The sequence below is a fragment of the Sesamum indicum genome, linkage group LG6 (assembly GCF_026168435.1).
Source record: "Sesamum indicum cultivar Baizhima isolate 11 linkage group LG6, ASM2616843v1, whole genome shotgun sequence".
NCBI lineage: Eukaryota > Viridiplantae > Streptophyta > Magnoliopsida > Lamiales > Pedaliaceae > Sesamum > Sesamum indicum.
Window position 1 is genome coordinate 1847650 of NC_142662.1, and position 11848 is coordinate 1859497.

An 11848-nucleotide genomic window follows, 5' to 3' on the forward strand; every position below is an offset into this window, starting at 1 on the left:
CAGTCTGAGCTCAAAACTAATTTGTATTCCTGAAGGTTGAACAGGAAAAGCTTTGGATGAGAACATGTTTTGACTGTTAGTAAAAGGACATAGTAAAGTAGCCACTGAACAGTTAGAGAAGAGCTAAAGTAGCTGATGTTTTCAACAATGTTCAACGCCTTCCAGAGAGTTAATTAATTTTTTATTATTAAAAAAAAATTATATTATTATAATTTTTTTAATTATATAATAAAAATATGACAAATCGCGACTCGTCAATAAAATAATCGAAAAAATTGCAAAAGTGGCGAAGTCGGGTTTTAAAATCCCGACTTGGTTATTTTCCTTTTTTTTTGTTTAAATAAATTTATATATAATTAATTTTAACAACATACTAAAATCCAAAAATTAATAAAATTAACATTGCATTAACTTAAAAAATTACAATTAAGGATACAAATGTAGTAGTTATTTATTTTGTACAATTGTAAAAAATTACATTAAATTATACAATTACAAATATAAAAAATGTCCACCCATTCCACAATTTCGTCTGTGGCGCTGACGTTGAGGTCTTCTTATTTCCTCGTCCACATTTTGAATTGGCTCATTTTGCGCGTAATTTTCATCACCACCGAACCGACTTGATGTTGTTGCGGAACTTGACTCCACATTGTCACGATATGCACCAAATGATGGAAATGGAATTGGTGAAATATTATATCCTTGTGTATATGGTTGATTAATACCAAGACCAAGAGAATAATCTTGTGTTTGGTTTGACATATATGGAGTCGATTGAAATAAATCACCTTGAGACGGTTGAGGCATGTAATAATTTTGAGGCGGTTGAGGCACGTAATAATCTTGAGGTGGATATACTGTAGAAGGACCAGCTATATCCACCCCAATATCATGACGTTCAACTGAACCAGTTGACATTCGGCTAGAACTTCTTTTTTGCCTGTGGGATGTTGTGGGAGCATCATCGGATGAAGAAGCAATTTGTTGTGGCTGTTGGGTTATAGCTTTCTTGATAATATGTAACCCATTTTCAAATCTATCGACCAATTGACTATATCCTTCAATATTTGGTGGTCTAGATCGACATAAAGTTTCAAGGACATTCACCTCATTTGCCTGAAAAGTGTAGAAAAATAATGAGCCTTGTGTTGTTAATATATATATATATATAATATTATATAACAACGTACCACAACTTGCAACATAGGTGCTTTTCCAGGTTGATACCCGCTTTCCACACGTCTATCAGTAGATGACGACACGAAATTTCGTATTATGTTGTACTACCATTCCCAAAAACCTCGTTCTGTTTCCCTTCTATTGGAAATGAGTGGCCTATATGCAACCGTGTCATATCGTCTTTGCCATCTAGTGATATATTGTATGTGTTGCAGGTACCAATCTGCGCCCGCGTGATTTTTACGGGAAATCTGATGGAGGCTCATATCCCGGGTATCCGTCGATTCTGGTACATTTTGCCTCATCTCGAATTGGCGAACAACCCGTTCGGGACGATGCATTTCAACTATTGGTACAATATCAATGGAACGGATGACCTCCACAACTGGGGGTTCAATTCATCAACGTAAGCCATAATAACATCCGAGTCCATGTCATACGGTTGCCGTATGAACTGTAATAAATATAAAGATGTAAATTAATACGGATTTAATTCACGATATAAATATATGAATAATATTAAAAATAAGTTACTTGATCCGCATGCATCTCATCCAATATTTCTCGTATGACTCAGACAGTTTCCCGTACTATAGTGGTGAAAGTGTGATGACAATTCCAAGTAGCACCATATGGTGCTGCTAGGAGCCAACGATTGTTGTCCATTTGGACTTGGCCCATAAATAGTCGTTGGACACCAAGTCCAGGACAAAGTGGCGTAATCCGTGACCATGTCCAAATCTGCACAAACAATACAAATATTTGTTATTAATGAATATTAATAGCAAAAAAAATGTGTAAGAGTTTTTAAGTCAATTTTACTTGTAGCAATTGCAGCCCCCCACCAATTGCCGCTTGTGCTGGCATTGCATAATTCGCGATATAAAAATGCCAGCACAACACTTCCCCAACTATAGTTCCTCGCAGTTTCTATATCTTCTAATTTTGAGAGATATAGTTACCTGAGGAATCTGGACACATCAATCCCCCAAATAGAAGTAATGCAACGGCACGTGCGTACCGGACGACGACAGCCTAGGGAGTGTTATAAGTGATTTCGATCGTCGCCAAATATGATGTAATTGCGGATGTCTGTAGTCTCGAGCCCTTCGACACATTTGCATTCGGGCTAAAGCCTATGTAAGTAAGGCAGTATTCTTGCCATTGTTGTGTTGTGCGGTCGAGATCAATTCCAGTCACCAGCTTGCCGTCTATTGCGAGTGCCCATATTATTTGAATATCTTGTAGGGTAATTGTTGCTTCCCGTACACGAAAATGAAAAGTGTGCGTCTCCGATCGCTACCTCTCCACTAATGCAATGATTAAGTGATGATTTAATTGAAGGTGTTCGCACCTATAGACTCCATAAAATTCTATTTAATGTAGAATTTCTTGTACACGCTCAAATATATTATTTTGGTGAAAATGACTCTGAAAGCTACCATCCGCACACCGTGAAATTAGTACGGCATCTAGGTCACCTTCTGGAATATCGTCGGACCTATGTTGGGCTTGTTGAGATAATACAGTACCATCACGAGGACTGTAAACTGAACGTCTATCCATTTGTACGAAAAATAACACTACGAAAATTACCTCACACAAATGGTTTTGAATGTAGTGAAAAATTAAAAGTTGAGAGTTTTTGAATGTAGTGAGTGAATGTCCACAACGCTCAAATTTATAATGGTTGTTGGCGGTTTAATTATTTTTAAAATTAAAAAAAATTATTGATGGGTCAATTTTTTATTGACCCATCACTGGCCGCGGCCAGCCTTGGTCAAAGGATGGCGTTGCCAGCCTTTCATTAAGGGGCTGGCACGCTTCCCAGCCATTTATATATATATGTAAATATATTATATATTTGTAATATAAACATAATATATTTACATATATATGTTTATATATATATATGATATATATGTATATGTATATTATATATATTGGTACGCCACCAGCCTTATTAAAGGCTGGTAGGTCGCGTATCAGCCTTTACGTTGCAGCGCATTTTGTGCTGAGTACCCGCGTAAAAATAAATTTGGTAGGTTTAATCACTAATGTTCGTATTTTGGACATGTATAAATATGGTAGGTTTCAGTAGAATTTCACGCCATTCTCATTTCAAAACACATTTTGAAATTTCACGCAATTCTTATATCAAAAATGTCTGCTTCATCTTCTCGTATTGAGATTTTTGTGTATTTTGATGGTGAATTATCGAGCGATCAGACACCCATTGCAACGATGAGAATCCCTCATTCATCCACTTACGATCAATTTCTATAAAAAATTTGGTATTGATAGCTCCCAATTTTCGTTAAATGTATCTACAAAACATTCGTGCCAATACCTCGGGCGAATAAAGGAAACACTCATACCAATAAAGGATGACGATATGTTGTCATTTTTCACTATCCTACAGCTGGATTCCCACTCATTAAAATTTTTGTCGAAACTGTGCAAATCCACCACGACGATGCTCCACAAATTGACCGAGATTGGGGAGCTTTCGATTCCCAAAATATAACTCAATAGTGGGTGGATGACAACTCATAGATGAGTCAATAGTGGGGGGAATACATGGCAATGTTATCAAGCCAAGGGTTTCCGTCATCTTCCAACTACGAAAATTTCTCGAGTACGTACAACACTAATTTCGATGGAGGTACTTCTAACACCGATTTTGGTGCAGGCACATCGAATTATGAGACAGAGTGTTATACTCCCAACGTGGTGGCTGTTACGCAAGGGCTCGATAATATTGAACTCAATTACACAGAGCCCACCTAGTCACATACTCCATCCACCTCCCATTTTATACCAACTTCTGCACAAGACACTGCCGAGCCAGAAGACCCTATTACATACAGTTTGGCTGATGAATCAAATGCAGCTTTCGAACCGGATGAAGTGGATTATCTAATTCCACCGGAAGATGTAATACAAGATGTTGACATAAATATTGTGGCTGAAAATTTTGCACAAGGTACGTCAACATCCTCTCAATCGGTTACGCCACATCGAACTACTCAGCAAACATTTACCGCTCTATACCATTTTTCGAACAAACATTTCCGGAGGTACAAGTGGATTCCATTGATGTACCAAACTGAAGATATGCAAAATTTTATGACAAAAACGAAGGCAGACTTGATGTGGGAATGCTTTTCAAAAATAAAGAAGCTTTAATCGAGGCGGTGAAAAATCACTCAATACGATATGCCCGACGCGAGTATTGGGTAGCTGAGAGTTCAAAGACCAAGTGGAAGTATTATGTAAGCATAGCACCGAAGGTATATATATATATTTGTCGTATATGTATAAGCATACAAAATTATTCGACTAATTCGTATTTACTTTTTTCAGCTATGTGGTGTAGATGGGAGTTGCGAGGCATTTTCGAAAAAAAAATGAGAAGGTGGACAACAACAAAATACGCAACATATACTCTATCTAAATTACCGTGTTCGAGAGACATTTGATTCAAAATTTCCATGAGTGGGAATCCAGCTGTAGGATCACTGAAAAATGACAACGCATCGTTAGCCTTTATTGGTATGAGTGTTTTCTTTATTCGCTCGAGGTATTGGCACGAATATTTTGCAGATACATTTACCGAAAATTGGGAGTTATCAACACCAATTTTTTTGTAGATTTTTGATAAAAATTGATTGTAAGTGGATGAACGAAGGATTTTCATCGCTGCAATGGGCATCTGATCATATGTAACAGACCATCCATCGCTCGATAATTCACCACCAAAATACACAAAAATTTCAATACGAGAAGATGAAGCAGACATTTTTAATATGAGAATGGCGTGAAATTCTGCTGAAACCTACCATATTTATACATGTCAAAAATACGAACATTAGTGATGAAACCTACCATATTTATTTTTACGCAGGTACTCAGCGCAAAATGCGCTGCAACGTTAAGGCTGGTACGCGACCTACCAACCTTTAATAAGGCTGGTGGCGTACCAATATATATAATATACATATACATATATATATAAACATATATTATATATACAAATATATAATATATGCATATATATACATATATATAAATGGCTGGAAAGCGTGCCAGCTCCTTAATGAAGGGCTGGCAGCAACCAATTATGGGTCAATTTTTAATTTTTTTTAATTTTAAAAATAATTAAACCGCCAACAACCATTATAAATTTGAGCGTTGTGGACATTCACTCACTGCATTAAAAAACTCTCAATTTTTAATTTCACTACATTCAAAACCATTAGTGTGAGGTAATTTTCGTAGTGTTATTTTTCGTACAAATGGATAGACGTTCAGTTTACGGTCCTCGTGATGGTACTGTATTATCTCAACAAGCCCAACATAGGTCCGACAATATTCCAGAAGGTGACCTAGATGCCGTACTAATTTCACGGTGTGCGGATGGTAGCTTTTAGAGTCATTTTCACCAAAATAATGTCTGAGCGTGTACAAAAAATCCTACACCAAATAGAATTTTATGGAGTCTACAGGTGCGAACGCCTTCAATTAAATCAACACCTCATCACTGCATTAATGGAGAGGTGGCGATCGGAGACGCACACTTTTCATTTTCGTGTAAGGGAAGCCACAATTACCCTACAAAATATTCAAATAATATAGGCACTCGCAATAGACGGCGAGCCGGTGACTGGAATTGATCTCGACTGCACAACACAACAATGACAAGAATATTGCCTGACTTACATAGGCTTTAGCCCGGATGCAAATGTGTTGAAGGGCTCGAAACTACAGACATCCGCAATTACATCTCATTTGGCGGCGGTCGAAATCACTTATAACACTCCTCAGGCTGTCGTCGTCCAATACGCACGTGCCGCTGCATTACTTCTATTTTGGGGGATTGATGTGCCCAGATTAATCAGGTAACTATGTCTCATTACTATATCTCTCAAAATTAGAAGATATAGAAACCGCGAGGAACTATAATTGGGAATGCTGTGCTGGCATTTTATATCGTGAATTATGCAATGCCAGCACAAAAGGCAAAGCGACAATTGGTGGGCCGTTGCAATTGCTACAGGTAAAATTGACTTAAAAACTTACACATTTTTTTTGCTATTAATATCCATTAATAACAAATATTTGTATTGTTCGTGCATATTTGGGCATGGCCACGGATTACGCCACTTTGTCCTGGACTTGGTGCCCAACGACTATTTATGGCCAAGTCCAAATGGACAACAATCGCTGGCTCCCAGCAGCACCATATGGTGCTACTTGGAATTGTCAGCACACTTTCAACACTACAGTACGGGGAACTGTTCGAGTCATACGAGAAATATTGAATGAGATGCAGGCGGATCAGGTAACTTATTTTTAATATTATTCATATATTTATACCGTGAAGTAAATCCGTATTAATTTACATCTTTGTATTTATTACAATTCATATGCCAACCGTATGACATGGACTCGGATGTCATTATGCCTTACGCTGATGAATTGAATCCCTAGTTGTGGAGGTCATCCATTCCATTGGTATTCTACGCAATAGTTGAAATGCATCGTCCCGAACGGGTTGTTAACCAATTCGGGATGAGGCAAAATGTACCAGAATCGACGAATACCCGGGATATGAGCCTCCATCAGATTTCCCGTAAAAATCACGTGGGTGCAGATTGGTACCTGCAACACATACAATATATCACTAGATGGCAAAAACGATATGACACGATTGTACATAGACCATTCATTTTCAATAGAAGAGAAAGGAAACGAGATTTTTGGGAATGGTACTACAACATAACACGAAATTTTGTGTCGTCATCTACTGATAGACGTGTGAAAAGCGGGTACCAACCTAGAGAAGCACCTATGTTGCAAGTTGTGGTACGTTGTTATATAATATTATATATATATATATATTTAACAACACAAGGCTCATTATTTTTCTACACTTTTCAGGCAAATGAAGTGAATGCCCTTGAAACTTTATGTCGATCTAGACTACCAAATATTGAAGGATATAGTCAATTGGTGGATAGATTTGAACATGGGTTATATATTATCAAGGAAGCAATAACCCAACAGCCACAACAAATTGTTTCTCCATCCGATGATGCTCCCACAACATCCCACAGGCAAAGAAGAATTTCTAGCCGAATATCAACTGGTTCAGTTGAACGTCATGATATTGGGGTGGATATAGCTGGTCCTTCTACAATATATCCACCTCAAGATTATTACGTGTCTCAACCGCCTCAAGATTATTACATGCCTCATTCATCTCAAGGTGATTGGTTTCAATCGACTTCATATATATCAAACCAAACACAAGATTATTCTCTTGACCTTGATTTTGGTATTAATCAACCATATACACAAGGATATAATATTTCACCAATTCCATTTTCATCATTTGGTGCATATCGTGACAATATGGAGTCAAGTTCCGCAACAACATCAAGTCGGTTCGGTGGTGATGAAAATGAGACGCAAAATGAGCCAATTCAAAATGTGGGCGAGGAAATAAGAAGACCTCAACGTCAACGCTACAGATGAAAATGTGGAATGGGTAGACGTTTTTTATATTTGTAATTGTATAGTTTAATGTAATTTTTTACAATTCTACAAAATAAATAACTACTACATTTATACCCTTAGTTGTAATTTTTTAAGTTAATGCAATGTTAATTTTATTAATTTTTGAATTTTAGTATGTTGTTAAAATTAATTATATAAATTTATTTAAACAAAAGAAAAAGGAAAATAACCAAGTCGGGATTTTATATCCTGACTTGAAGTCGGGATTTTAAAACCCGACTTCGCCACTTTTGCAATTTTTCCGGTTATTTTATTGACGAAATCGCGACTCGTCATATTTTTATTATATAATTAAAAAAAATTATAACAATATAATTTTTTTTTTAATAATAAAAAATTAATTAGCTCCCTTCCAGATGCCACTGACTCGGTAGAGAAGAGGTATTTCACTCTTGAAAGAACAAGTCGTGTGCAGGATCATATGGATGGTCCTTGGAAGGAATCTCCAAGATTGCCGGGATTGGTTTGTTATAGCTATCTACTAAGAACCTTATCATATTTGCTACCTGCAACAGGAGAACAGAGGATATGACTACCAGAGTTACTCTTACAATCATGTGGCAGACAGCAAACAAATGGAAACTAAGACCCTTGGTACTTCATTATCAAGTAGTTGCCAACCAAACGGAGCCTACATCAGTTATTTTCTGGACGTTCTGCACTGAAGCCATTTTACCCACATAGTTACGACAACTTTCTGTAGGACAAACTAGCAATTGTTTGATTGTTCTCTCATTAGGTTGTAGATGTTACTTTATAATCTCAAATCATAGAACAAGATCAACAGAATGAGCACCTCAAGAAAGCTAAAAACTTACATATTGGCTGATTAAAACTATTGCAATGGAGTTGTGAATTCTTTGAATGCGTCTTCAACTTGTTTCACCGTAGTTTCTAAACAAAAGCAAGTGGATCCTCAGTGAGAATAGCAAGCACATTGACGACCTCAATGAAAAAGTTGAAGCATAATAACTGTTTCTCAGGATGAGCACATTCAGAGATCATGTTATAAACACATTGAGGCGGTTGTGGCATGTCTTATTAGCCTGTTCTCTGGGCGTAAATGCAATCCACCAGTTCAAAAGTTCTAGCATATCCAACCTATTGTGAACAGGTTACCAAAATTCAAAGTGTCTGAATAGCGGACACGCCAATCATAATATTCTGACAAAAGTATCAGAACTCAGACAAAAGAAAACATACTTGACTGCACTATAAGGTAATTTGTTTTCCTCCTCAAATCGACGTTACCAACTCCAGCCAGCAAAAACCCAGTGATAGTGTCCTACGTCAACAAGAGTCATCATTTAACTTCACCACGCAGCAGACAAGAAAGAGCTTTGACTGCAAACAGACTGTAATAACTCGGGTAGGAAGACTTCACCTATTCACATCATCTCACATTTTAAAAACTATATCAAAGTTGATAGCATATAACACCAATTAAAAATGAAGGGCTCATATAAAGAATCACAGGGGAATGCTGCCGATTTACAGACACTTAACCGTGGATCATATTTCCTTACAGATACTTGGACCAAAGGAAACAACCATGCAGAAGACAGCAGTTAGAGAAGAAGTTAGAAAAACCAGTGATCGGTAATGGAAAATTTGGGTAATTTGCAGCATTTTCAGAAGTAGCAAAATTGGTATGAAGAACCCATGTTAATTAATATTTTTTCTCCCAGTAACAGGTCCCAGACCAGAAGACAACACAGCCTTTTCTCGTTCAATCTATAAACAACCGACAAAACCTCCCTACAGGCACACCGCAAGACTTAACCGTGGGCGCCGTCCTCCTACCCCATCCCTATCAAAATTACTCAAAAAAGAAAAATAATAATATAATGAACCAAACATGTGAGCAGGAAAAGAACTAAGAGAGCGAAAGTCAGAGAACGTGAGCACTGAGCAAGTTACCAATCATACAAACAAGACCATTTACTCCACCATATTCAATTAGATATGCAATACGGGGAATAGAAAATTACACTTCAATGAGCTAAACCATAGTCGAACTTGCAAAAGAACACCAAAATTACGGAACAAAAACAGAAACTTATACGGAGAAATACAGTCTATTGAATTGATCAAAAAGAACAAACCCAAAACCATAAAGGAAAGAAAAAACTGATACCTCGTCCGCGATCATAGCTATTAACGCTGAGCTACTTGTGCGGATCTGAGGCTTGTTCGCCATTCATTCCGATAAATACTAAAGCTGCTATGACGGATAAGCGCGACAAATCAATCAAACGAAAATCTAAACGAAGCGCAAAATTTGCAGAAGAAACAACTACCCTCACACCAATTACAAAAGTTGGACACGAGATTAACAGTATTTTGCGGCAATATGAGGTGGAGCTGGAATCTAAAACCTTACAGATGTTGAACTTGAGCGCGGATCGTGAGAGAGCTAAATTAGGGGTTGCCGATTAGTCGAGCTCAATTATTTCTCTTTATCAGCTTGCGGAGTTTTTTTATTTATTTTTATTGTTTTATCTATATTTTTATTTTTGGAATTTTTATATATTTAATTTTATATACAATACTTTATTAATTTTATACTCAAAATTGACCATATAGTACAATTATTAATTAATATTATATTTTATTTTAAATAATAATAAATTATGGTACTTTTATTTATATATTTTATACAAAAACAAATTGAATCAACAACTTAGTAAATTATAATATTTTTATAATAAAAATTAGTATTTAATATGACGCATGTAAATTTTATGTTATATTTTAATATATATTTGTATTACGTTAAACTTTTTTTTCATAGACAAGTAATTCACTTATGATTTTTTTTTTATCTATTTATGAGTTTTATATTTATATCAAGACCCATAATATGCAATATGCAATCTATTTTATTATTTATAAATTTACGTCGAAATTTAGTAATTTTTATGAATTAATCTAAAATTAATGATAATGATATTAATAATGATGGTTGAATATTTTTAATTATTATTTTATTATATGTAATGTGATAAAAAAGTTTAATCAATAATTACGAAATTCGGGCACTTGATTCATACTAAATTTAAATATATACAAGACTGTGTCTATTAGATCATATTAGACGGTATGATTTAAAATCACATGGCCTGATTCAATGATACATCGTCTTGAATGATTACTCTTATGTTCCGAGTACGATATCTCAACATCCCTATATCCAATAAGTCTACAACTTTAGCAAATGTATTGTTCTGTAAGTTTGATTATATCTAACTATTTGATCTGAATTTTGATAGCTCAACTAACCCATGTTGTTCAATAATGTAAGATGATAGGTATATCAATGTTATACTAACATTTATAAATATATAAATTTTGCAGATTGTGAACATATATTAATTTCAACTATAAAATATTTTTATCACTTGTATTATTCCAGATAATAGATACTTTTCTATAATTTTAAATTGTTTAGTATGAATTCTTTTTTGGTATATTTTACTAATCATATTACTACTAAACTAATTAGTAGTTTATATTTATATCAATAAATTAAAACTTCATACTATATTTTGGTATATTTATAACATAGTATACATTATAATAATCTATTTCATTACTTATAAATTTATGTAAAAATTTGGTGATTTGATCCCATGATTTAATATAATTTTAAAAAATATCAACTTGAGCTCGAAAAATAAGGATCAAGCTCAATCAGCTCGAGCTCAAGAGCTCGAAATGTAAGAATCGAGCTCGAGCTCGAGCTCACCAAAAGAGGTCGAGCTCGACTTGTTTACAGCCTTAGAGCTAATTGATGGGGGCTGACATCAGCAATAATTAGAAGACTGAAACAACAAAATAGAAGAAGAAAATAAATTGTTAAATTGAAATCCCCCCCCCCCCGGGAAAAGGCAATATTTCTATTTTTCTACCTCTAATGTGACAATCAGTGAATTATGAATATTTTTTCCTCTAACCCCATCAAAATATTGTGGCCTAATAATTAAAACTTTAATATTATTATGATAATATCTATCTATCTATACTGTTTATTACAGGTTAACCCCCCATCTTTATTTTGGGTGGCATGCCTAATCGCTATTTA